Raw genomic sequence first — 12,487 nt, forward strand, 5'->3', positions numbered from 1 at the left:
GTTCAACATTAATGACAAAAAAAAAATAGAATTTTTGTTTGGAATATCAAGATGATGTAAATTGATGAAATGCGTAGAATTGGATGAATTTTATGCCTATAATTTTTTTTTTTTTTTTGAGTAAGAATTTATTCATTTTATTTTATTTTGAAGTCCCTTTTTTAACTATAAAATATATAGGGTGTAGTTCCTGTCAAACAAGTATATGCAAATCATCTTATTTTGTTCTAATTTGAAAATATCTTATAGATAACATGTATAGCTAGGGAACAAAAAAAGAAATAATTATTTTTCATGTATATTATCTTTGTTATAAGTACTCAAGTTTGACCTTATCAGAATCTAATAGTAATCAAGGTTTACCTTATAAGTACTCAAGTTTGAACTAATCAAAGCACTCAAAAATTTATATAATGATGATATTGAATTTGAGATCTATAAAAGGGTATTTTTAGTTTTTGAAAAAAATTGAGTTTTGATAGAGAAATGAGATTTGACCAAAATAGGTTTTGTTATCCTAAATGGTCACAAAGATCTATGCTTTTACCTAGTTGTGACTTATTCACCAATATAGTTTGTTTTATTTCAAAATTTTGATTATTTGTATTGTTTCTAGGACAATATGATGTATGAAGATATGATGAATAATTTTAAAGCTAGCAGCATAGAAGAATCAACAATAAAGTAAGAGGATAGAGTTATGCAACAAAGTGAGTTGGGATTTGAGGATTATGGAGAGTCAAGTATAGCATCTTCTACAAGATATATTTCATTTCCCATAAAGGTGGCTTCCATTCTTTTCTTGTTTAGACAATAGTGATTGACTAATCACTAGTTGGCAAGATATTTCAATTGAACTTTGGGATATAAATTCAAGTTCCTTGATAAGTATATTACATGTTTTCCTTGGTTCTTTTTTGGATCTTGGTGTTTCCGATGATAGTTAATTTATCCTAGGATCTAGTAAGAATCACAAATTGTATCTATGGGATGTGTAGTCTAGTCATATTGTTCATACTTTAAAAATTTATTTGAATAAGGTTTCTACTATTTATGTCAACAAATTATCAACTAGGAAAGTTGTAAGTGTATCACCTATTTTAGTAGAGTAAAATGAATACTAATCTATAAAAAGCATTCTCAATACTAAAACAAATAAACACTTAAGATAGGACCAAAGAAGACAAAATTGAAGAAAGTAGACCAAATATGGTAAACTCCTCAAGTGCTTCTCATGATGATGAAGCTATGTCCCTGATAGATAGTGAATGTATGCTCACGATGTGCTCAAGCTCCAAATGGATGAGTGATAATCAAATATGAGTGTGGATGAATGATTCAACAATGAAGGTGTGGAGGGTTTTCAACATTATAGTAGTATTTTGGTAGTTTTTAGGCTCTCAAAATAGCATTATAACTTTTCTTCAAAAGTGGATGATTTTGGTGAAGGGAGAGGCTTCTATTTATAGGCCAAGGGGTGGAAGGATGAACAGTCAGGATGCAAGGATGGCAAGATGGTAAGGGAGGGCTAGGATGCACTCAAAGGGGAGCACATGAATTGTGCTTGTTTAAAGCCAATTAGGAGGTGACACACGTGACAAGGTGATTGGATGTGAGAGTGTAGGATATGGGTTGGTCAAAGGAGTAATGAGGGAGGTTGAGCCATAAATGGGATGGTCAGGTCAAATAGAGATGGTTGGGTCATAAATAAAGATGGTTGGGAGGAGGATGAGATTGTTGACTTTGGCTTGGGTTATAAATAGAGGTGGTTGGGAGGAGGATGAGATTATTGACTTTAGCTTGGGTTAGCAAATCTTAACCCTTGGTTAGCTTGGATTAGCTTAGGAGTTGGCTAACCTTGTTTAAAATATGTGACAAGGTTAGAGGGGGGATTAGGATAGGGATTGACATCTTCTAGAAGAGTCTAGGCTTCTAGGATGAGGATAAATAAGGTTTTTTAAAAATAAATAAAGTTTTATTTATTTCAAGGGTTTGAGTTGAGGAGATATTTATTAAAATATTTTTAATAAACATGAGGAATAATATTTAATCTTAATTAAATATTTTGAGTTGGGATTAGGGTTAGGAAATGATGGGATTAGCCTTTAATCAAAATTAAAGAAGGATTAGAAGATTTTGGAAGAGGTTAGTGGTCTTAAGGAAATTGGCCAAGTTTTGGGCAAAAAATAAATAAATTATTCATTTTGGGATTTTTGGTCAATTTATTAATTAAATAAATAATAAATAAGGAAATAATGTTTAAATAAGATTTAAACATTTTTGGGAGGGATTTCTTAATTAAATATTTTTAATTCAGATAAAGGGATTTAATGGCATAAAAATAAATAAATAAATAAAATAATTAATTAATTAATTAATGATGATGTCATCAGGGATTTCTTTTAGAAAATAAAAATATTTTACTTTCTAAAGGATTTTTAGGTGTCTACATTTTGCCCCTCTTTGAGATAGTATTGTTCCAATACTATTTCAAAGAAGTTCAGATATAAATGACATGGAGATGACTTTGAAAGCAACATGATTGCCCCAGTCTTGAATAGAAGAAAAGAGAGTGGATTGTGTGATGCCCCCTCAAGAAGATGGTGGGGAGAGAAGGGGAGGCCCGATAGGTTCTTGAAAGGTACAAGAATCTAGGACAAGAGGAGGACTGAGGGTAGCTAAGAGAGGTGTTTCAAGGAAGCTATGGGAGAATGATACAAAGGAAAACCTTGTGTGCAAGGATAACCAATGGTTAAGAACACTAGCTTCAGGGAGAGGGGAGAGGATGATTGGTTTTCTAAATCAAAACCAAGGAAGTGAGTTGGAAGATGGGAGATTTGGGGAGATTATGATTCAAGGATTTATGATTGGTGATGACTAAGAGTACGATTGATGCAGGAGATATGATGATGATTGATGTACGAGCTATGATTATGATTGATGAAGGAGCAAAGATTATGTTCAATGAAGCACCTAAGATTATGATTGATGAAGGAGTTAAGAGTATGATTGATGAAGCACCTAAGAGTATGATTGATTAAGCACCTAAGATTATGATTGATGAAGGCGCTAAGATTATGATTAATGAAGGAGCTAAGATTATGATTGATATAGGATTAAATACCATGGGATTGATAGGAGATATGATTGGGCTATGGATAAAACTATTAGATTATGATTGTAACACTAATTAGATGGGATGCTTGGATAGGATGGGATGTTTTGATAAAATGAGAGTATTAAGCAATCCATTGAGGCTTGAGCATGTGGGTGTTCCAAAGGGGAGCACCACCATGTAGTTGAGCACTTATTTTGATATAGGAATATTGGGAATATGCCAAGGTTACTAAGAACATCAAGGCCTTCTTACCAATATTACATAGGACTGACATGAAACAAACACACAAGGATTTCCCCAGCATCACATTGGAATCCCAAAAGAATTAGAGTGGAAATGATACTGGGTAATCCACAAGCAAACAATATTTCCCAGGTGCACCATGTAACCACAAGTGATCATATGTTTGGACTATGCAAGGGTCATATCTGACTGACTCACAAGTAGAAAAGAAAAAGAAAAAGTCCTGATCAAAACCTTGCTCTTGAATTGCCCCATTCATAGCACACCATGATATAACAGATCATGGCGACCATGAGGAGGGAACAACTCAAATCACTTGGAAGAGATACTTTAAGAACCAAAAGTGAAATCTTGAAAAGAAAATAAATCAAAAGAAAATGTAAATCCATGAAAAAGTAACCTTTTACCAAAGAGATCAGTAGTACTGGATATTGACAGACCAAGATCAGATGAGAGGAAAGAGGCAGCCTGCAAGGATCTATCGGTAATATCAAGGACTAGGATGAGCTAGGCAATCAGAACTATGTAGGACAACATTTTGATGACAAGGGATCATGTTCAAGGATTCGTGAAGGCATCTAACCAAGAGAGCAAAAAATGTTTATTTGTATTTGATTTTGTTGATCAAGCATGAATGGATGTGAAGAGATGAGAGATATCCAATGATACCAAGTGAAGGACTGACATGCACGAATGGTACAGTGGACAAACCAAAGTATTTACAAGGGATGACCGTACAAAAGTTCAACATGATAGGATAGTGGTGGGAAAGATGAAGATGAAAATATTAGTAGATAGTGTGATGAAAAGCATGACAAGCTAGTGGAAAGAGGTAGCATATAGCATACTATTATGATAGGGGAGGGGAGCTATGGAAAGAATGGAAGTAGTTGCCGACTTGACTATTATGATGGTAGGTATTGAAGCTTGTTGTCGAAGATATGGATAGCATGTAATGGAAGCGATGGAGAATGTGGTTGATTCTATAAAAGGCGAGTGAATTTGATGAAAGATGAACAACAAGAAGTGTTAGTTGAAGCATAAGAAAAGTGTGAGCAAAGAATTAAGAAATGAGTGAAATATCAATGGTCGATTCGCAAGAGCAGAGGCATAAAATGCCAAAGGCGATAGAAGGAGGAATGGGGGGATGGAGTGAAGAGGAAAATGAAAGCCAACGAGAAAGGAAATGGGTGTGAGGGTAGAAGCGGGGTGTAAAGTGGAGCCAAAAAGAAGGAAAAGAAACCTTGCCACATCAAAGTGTGTGGCATTGTGATCGGGGAGTGGTGGAGGCTAGCAAAAGGAATCTATCTCAAAATAAGCCAAAAGAGGAAGAAGAAGATCCAACCTTGCTACAACTATTAGCAGAAGATGCGATGCAACAAATAGAGGCGATGAAAAAAGAGAAGGAGACAAACTTACCAAGTGTGGAAGTGTGGTTAGAGGGAGCAAGTGTAGAAGATCAGCCATCTGTAGAAGAGACTCTTCTAGAAGGGGAAAAAAGATCCATGATATGACCAATAGTGGTTGAATGGAAGAAGGGAAAAAGTAATTTAGGGGATATGATGCAGAGCATTAGGGAACAAAAGGGTGACCCAGTGTTGTCTATAGTTCGGTCATTCCAAGCATTGCAATCTGTTGCTACAGTACAAGAAGCTCATGATGCAGCGGTGGTGATGGAGAAAGCATTGGCAGTGGAAAAAGAATGGGCTGACCAGGCAAAGAAAGATGCAAATTTCTTTCAAGGCCTGATTGAAAGAGCACGAGAGGATGGTGCATGAACAGAAGCTCAGTGCCTAGGGATGATGTTAATGATGGAGCAAACAAGAGTGGAAACTGTGGAGGCAACTTTGGTAGCTGAGAGAGTGGCGATGGAGAGATGTGAAATTGAATTAGTGCTCCTATGGTTGCAAGTAGAAGCATTCAGGGAGTCAGCAATGTAGACCAATAGTTTAGCACGAAGGGCACAAGAGTAGCTGAATGCGAGTAATGCATGCATTATGCAGTACCAAAATCAGTTGAATACAGTGAAACATCAGAGGGAGTCAATGAAAATGCTAAAAAATAGATATGAAAGAGAACGGGATATTCCATAGAGGAAAACAACTATTCCAGGAGCAGAGAGACTACGGGCAGAAATGAAGGATGTCATGGAGCAATTAGTGAGGGTTACATGAGAGGTGGCATACTACATGGGATTATATCACCAAGCATTTCCTTTGAGTCAAAGGAGAGGAGATGTATACTCTAAAAAACATTTTATGGAGCAAATAAACACACTCTTGAGGTGTGGTAACATCCTGATCCCCATGGATACACTTTGGGCAGGTGTGAGGATGACTCCAGGGGCATCATCATCTGGGACTAGGTCTGAAGGAATGCCATTGTTTGGACACCCTATCTTACCACCTCCCCCTGGAAGGCTAGAATAAAAAATTTGCCAAATATTATTAGTTAAATGGAATTTTGTTCTTGCTGTCATAGGAGAATAGAAAGTTTTTGCTTATTGTTATGGCAATCAAAAGGACAACATATGTTGTTCATAATGTAATGTCATGTTTTGTTTTCTGAGATTTTGATGGAAGATATATGGATGTTTTTGTGTTTTTTGTTGAATATTTAAATGTTTTTGGGATGTTTGATATATATTTGGAATGTTTTTGTGTTTTTGGGATAAATAATAAAATAGTTTGACTTATGTAAAAGTGGGAACAATACAATCTGTAGAGTAAGGGTAACCATGACTCATAGGTGAGAATATCTGTGTAGATTTAGCAAGTATGATAGACAATAATAAGACAGAATGTGAGGATGTTTTTGTAGGTGTGTGATGAGATAGATGTTAATGAGGCATGGAAAAGGCATTGGGATCTATACAGGCATGTGATGGCCAAACGAGGTCCTTGAAAAAGATGTGTGCTAAAAAAATTGTCTCAGGGGCCTAAAAAGGTGCTTGAGCCTAAAAAGGCAGTGTGGGGGCCTAAAAAAGGTGCTTGGGCTGATAAAGGCATCTCAGGGGCCAAAAAGGGGCAAAATAGGGCCTTGAAAAAGGCGCTTTAGGCCTAAAAAGGTAGTTTGGGCGCCGAAAAGGATCAAAGTAGGGCTTTGAAAAAGGTGTTTGGGCCTAAAAAGGCAATTCGAGGGCTTGAAAAAGGCACTTGGGCCTATAAAGGTAGTTCAAGGGCCAAAAAGGACAAAAATAGGGCCTTGAAAAAGGCGTTTGGGCCTAAAAAGGCAATTTGGGGGCCTGAAAAAGGCGCTTGGGCCTATAAAAGTGGTTCAGGGGCTAAAAAGGACCAAAATAGGGCCTTGAAAAAGGTGCTTTAAGCCTAAAAAGGTATTTATGGGGCTTGAAAAAAGACATTTGTACATTGGAAAAGTTATTTAAGGCCTAAAAAGGCACTAAAGTGGTTCAAAAAGGACACTTGAGCTTTGAAAAATCATTTCAAGCTTAAAAAGGCACTAAAGTGGTCCAAAAAGCACACATGGGCTTTGAAAAAAAGCTTTTAGGCCTAAAAAGGTGCTAAAGGGGTCCAAAAAGGACACATATGCTTTGAAAAAAAGCTTTTAGGCCTAAAAAGGCACTAGAGGGGTCCAAAAAAGGACACATAGGCCCTGAAAAAGGCTTTTAGGCCTAAAAAGGCACTAAAGGGGTCCAGAAAGGACACATGGGCCTTGAAAAAAAGCTTTTAGGCCTAAAAAGATGCTAAAGGGGTCCAAAAATGACACATAAGCTTTGAAAAAAAGCTTTTAAGCCTAAAAAGGCACTAAAGGGGTCCAAAAAGGATACATGGGCCTTGAAAAAGGCTTTTAGGCCTAGAAGGGAGCTAAAGGGGTCCAAAAAGGACACATGGGCCTTGAAAAAAAGTTTGTAGGCCTAAAAAGGTGTGAAAGGGGTCCAAAAAGGACACATGGGCCTTGAAAAAAAGATTTTAGGCCTAAAAAGGTGCTAAAGGGGTCCAAAAAGGACACATGGGCCTTGAAAAAAAAGCTTTTAGGCCTAAAAAGGGACTAAAGGGGTCCAAAAAGAACACATGGGCCTTTTGAGACAGTATTGATAGATCTGTTGAAACTGGGTAGACTAAACCTAGCCACTACAACTTAAATAAGACTAAAAATCCTTCTTGATTCACATTAATAATGGTTGCACGGAAGGAAGGCAACAATTGGCCTTGTGGCATCTCTTTCGCTATCCGAGTTGTGCTGGATTTTTCTAAGCCTGGAATTATGTTTCAGGACATTACCACACTTCTTCTTAATATCAATTTCTTGATATCAGAAATTGAGAGGAATTTTGGGGTGGTATTTTAATGTTTCAAGCTTGTATGGCCATATTTGGCATTTATGACCCCCTTTGGAATGTTTTGGAATTTTATTGTATTTTTTTTATATTGTTTGGGCAAGTTTTGAATTTTTTTTGTATTTTTGGGTAGTTTATGATTTTTTTTGGTATTTTGGGTGATTTTTGAATTTTTTTGGTATTGTTGGGTTATTTTTGAATTTTTTTGGTATTTTTGGATAGTTTATGAATTTTTTTTGTATTATTGGGTGATTTTTTATTTTTTTTGGGTATTTTTGGATAGTGTCTGTATTTTTTTGGTATTTTTGGATAGTTTCCATCACTACGTTGGCTATCAGTAATGTCTTTCCCTCCATCCTTGTGGGTTTGAGTGTTGGGGTGGTTTGTGCATAATCCTTTGGTGATCTGATGGAGGACATTGAAGAGCAAGTTTGGCTTCATTTTCTAAATGTATCGATGGTCGGTAGAGGAGTGATGGGGTTGGTTCTCCTTTTCTAGTGTGAGGCAACTGGCATGGGTTTTGCAAACAGTTACAACTCCAGAAGATTCTCTTCCAGAGGTCTATGTGAAAGGGTTGTAATTCTATTGGTTTCTCATTGTGTAGGGTCTATGAAAGGTTTTGTCTCATGTCAAGGCCTTTATTGTGGAAAGTAAGGTGTGTGTGAAAAGGTTTGTGAGAGAAGGAAGCTCTCTTTTGTTTTTGTTTTTTTTTTGGATTTTTGGATGATTTATGAATGTTTTTGACAACTTTTTGGCAATTTTTGAAGTAGAACTAGGATTTGAGTGAGATAGTGACGTTGGATTTTGCTATAAGGCTCAAAAATATACAAGCATGAAAAGGAAATGTGTGGATGACTCTGGAATGTAAGATAGAACATAGTATCAAATGTGCAGTAGATGTAGGAACATTTGGAAAATCTTGGAAAATGGGGAGATGGGCGATGAGATGTAAAGGGGTGATACAAGATATGGAGACCATTGATAGATAATGGAAATGCTATAGTACACCTGGTGCCTATTTGCTAGGTTTTTACTAGGGACCTATCCAAGGTGCTTGAATTGCCAAGTTTTCACCATTGGACTCTTTATTTTTCTTTGCCATTTTTTTTTTGCAAATTTTGCCCTTGGGCGTAGAATTTCTTGAGGTGAATAATGTTGGTAGGATCGTTTAGGACTTCACCTTCAAGAGTAGATAGCTAATAGGCTCCAAAGCCAAAAGATGTTATGACCACATAAGGACCAAGCCATGTGGGCTCAAACTTGCCTTTCTTTTCTCTGTTAGCTTGAACCTTCATATTCTCTTTGAGGACCATGTCACCTTCCTGAAAATTACGTGGATGGACTTTCCTGCTTAAATTGCACTTGAGGCGATTCTGGTAGACCATGAGGTGGTCATAGGCCTATTGCCTTTTTTCATGAAGTAGATCAAGTTGAGTAAGTCGAGCCACTCTATATTCTTCATCAGATATCTTTTCGCGTAGAGAAATACAGAGTGATGGGAGTTCAACCTCAATAGGTAGGACTGCTTCAGCACCATAGACCAAGGAGTATGGAGTTGTGCCAGTGGCTGTGCAGAATGAAGTGCGGTATGCCTTGGTGGGATTAATTTGCAAATGCCAATCACGGTCGGAGTCATTGACAACTTTCTTGAAGATTCTAAGCAGGGTTTTATTAGTTGCCTTTTCCTGGCCATTACCTTGTGGGAAGTATGGGATAGAAAAATAATTCCTCCATATTTAGGTTTTCAAAATTACCTCCATGGTCAGTGAAAATGGTAGCCGGGATGCTGAAGCGACATATGATATGATATAGGATAAACTTGGAGACTTGAACTCCCATAGCAGTGACAAGGGGAACTGCTTCAACCCACTTAGTGAAGTAATCAATGGTGGTGATTATCCACTTGTGCCCTTCTGAAGAAAGTGGTGCAATAAGACCAATGAGATAAAACCCCCAGCAGGCAAAAGGCCATGGTGGTGCAATAGGTTGCAATTCCTATGTTGGAGCTTAGATTAAATTAGCATTTTTTGACAAGGTAAACATCACTTCACAAATTCACATGCATCATGTTCTAGAGTAGGCCAATAGTATCCAACCAGAAGGATCTGCTTTGCTAGCACCATCTCACTCATGTGAGCACAAAAAAGTCTAGTGTGTACCTCTTTGAGAGCCATCGAAGCGTCATTTTGAACTAAACATCAAGAGAGAGTATCATGATAACCATGACGATATAGGGTTTGGGTGATGATAGTGTATCAGGAAGCTCTATGTATAAGGCTTTGGTGTTGGGTTCATGTGAGGTGAGGAGATATGATACCATTTAGTAGGTAAGCATGAATTTTGTGGTACCATGGGGATTGGGGACCAACCAAGATGCAGACTCGTGTTGATTCATCATTCTCATATGCAGGTTCATGCAGTTGGTCGACCAATAATTCATATTGTGTAGCTTCACACGACTTTTCCAAGAGAGAACCAATAGTAGCCATAGCATTAGCTACATTATTCTGGAGTCTAGGTACTTGTATGAACTGGAGCTAAGTAAAATGCTCCTTTAATTGATCAACTAGATTTTTGTAAGGTAGTAGCTTGTCATGCTTGGTCTGATATTCATTCAATGCTTGTTTAATGATAAGTTGAGAATCATCATAAACTTGAAGCTCGGTGATATTCCATTCAATGGCAATTTTGAGGCCTGCTACAAGGGCCTCATACTCTCCAAAGTTATTCATACACTAAAATTTTAGCTTGAAAGATTTAGGAATATAATCACCTTGAGGTGTAACCAAGAGTATGCTAGCACCAGAGCCATGAGATGTATAGGAGCCATCAAAATATAGCTTCCAAAGTGATTGTTCTTCTACCAAATAGAGGTATTCATCTAGAAATTCCATGATAAGTGGGTGATCTGCAACTAAGGGTGCATCAGCCAAGTGATCTGAAATAGCTTGGCCTTTGATGGCCTTTCTGTCAACATATTGAATGTCAAACTCACTAAGAAGTGTAACCCATTTTGCTAGGCATCCGATGAGTACTGTGCAAAAGAGCATATATTTTAATGGATCAATCTTTGATATCAGTTGCATAGTATGACTCAACATGTAATTATGTAGCTTCTGGGTGGAAAAAACTACTGCTAAGCATGCCTTCTCCATTGGTGTGTAGTTGAGCTCATAGCCCACTAATGTTTGACTAATGTAATAAATAGCGCATTCCTTTCTTGCATCGTCAAGTTGTGCTAGAAGAGCACCTAATGCTGTGGGAGTAGCTATGATGTACAATATGAGTGGGAACCCTGCAACTGGAGGAACCAAAATAGGCGGATTAGCTAAGTATTGCTTGATGAGCTCAAAATTGCACTGGCAAGCTGAGTCCCATTTGAAAATTTGATCTTTCTTCAGCAAGTGAGTGAAAGGTTGACACTTATCAGCAAGTTGAGAAATGAACCGCCAGACTAATTGGAGTTTTTCTTGGAAAGAAAAAAGGTGCTTGAGTGTCTTAGGAGGAGCCATATCCATGATGGCTTTGACCTTCTTGGGGTCAATCTCAATACCACGCTGTGACACAGTGAAGCCTAGGAGCTTGCCTGAGGTGACACCGAAGACACATTTCTTTGGATTCAGCATGAGACGATACTTTGCCAATCGATTAAACACTTCTTTAAGGTGAAATAAGTGATCAAGAGCATTGAGAGACTTTACTAAAATATCATCCATGTAATCCTCAAGAATCTTATGGATTAGGTCATGGAAGATGACCGTCATGGCACACTGATAGGTTGCCCTTGCATTCTTTAGCCCAAATGGCATCATATTATAGCAGAATGTGCCCCAAGGTGTAGTAAATGATGTCTTATGCTGATCTTCCTCTGCTATATGAATCTAATTATATCCAGAGAAACTATCCATTAGTGACAAGAGTTCATGACCTGCAGTGAGATCTACAATCATGTCAATATTTGGTAATGGAAAGCCATCCTTTGGACAAGCCTTATTAAGATCCCTAAAATCAATGCAGATTCTAATATCACCAGAAGGCTTGGTAACATGCACCATGTTAGAAATCCATTCAAAATAATCTATTGGGCAAATGATTTTGGCCTCCAACAATTTTTCTACTCTACTTTAACCAATAAAGCAACTTTGGGGTGCATCTTATGGAGCTTTTGCTTAATAGGCCTAGCCCCTGGATCTACTACTATTTGGTGTATGACTAGTTTGGGATCCAACCCCAGCATGTCCTGATATGACCATGCAAAGTGGCCTATATTTTCATAGAGAACCTCAATAAGAAGATCTTTTTGTTCAGGTGGTAGAGAGGCTGTGATGTATGTGATATGTGGGATCTCTGTCAAACTAATATTTACTGGTCGAGTTCCCTCTATTAAAATTGAAGAGATAGGATGCCTATGCTCTTGCGGGGGAAGGATGAAATCTACATCTTCAGGTGCCTCAGAGAGGTTTTCACCATTAGATACATGCTTTATTTTTATTTCATTTTTTGAGTTATCCAATGATGCTCCAAAGGAGTTTTCACCAGAGGACATTTTTCCTTTGATTTTTTTCTTTTTTGTTTCTTTTTGTAGTTTTGTTTTGCAATTGGAGATTTCCTCCTTCTCGAAGTAACCTACAGGATCTAGCTTGGAGACATATGCCGATGGTGGTGGCTATCATTTATGTGGTGTTTTTGCCCCCATGAATTTAAGGAGCGTGTGCTCAGTAGAGAACTTGTCAACATGAACGACACTTGGTTGGTCCCAATCTATGACTTTGGGGTGAGCGAGCAAGAGGTCTATGAGATTTAAGGATAATTGGTAGAGCACAAAGGCT

The 12,487-nt window shown here is 37.6% G+C and overlaps 1 pseudogene; it reads left to right on the forward strand.

The window, feature by feature from the left end:
* The first annotated feature begins 622 nt into the window (after positions 1–622).
* The window catches only part of LOC149558147 (autophagy-related protein 16-like), a 35,132-nt pseudogene continuing 23,267 nt past the window's right edge, over positions 623–12,487 (forward strand).

Source organism: Cupressus sempervirens, chromosome 5, assembly GCF_028749045.1.
Source record: "Cupressus sempervirens isolate cs-2001-9-10 chromosome 5, ASM2874904v1, whole genome shotgun sequence".
NCBI classification, from domain to species: Eukaryota; Viridiplantae; Streptophyta; class Pinopsida; order Cupressales; family Cupressaceae; genus Cupressus; species Cupressus sempervirens.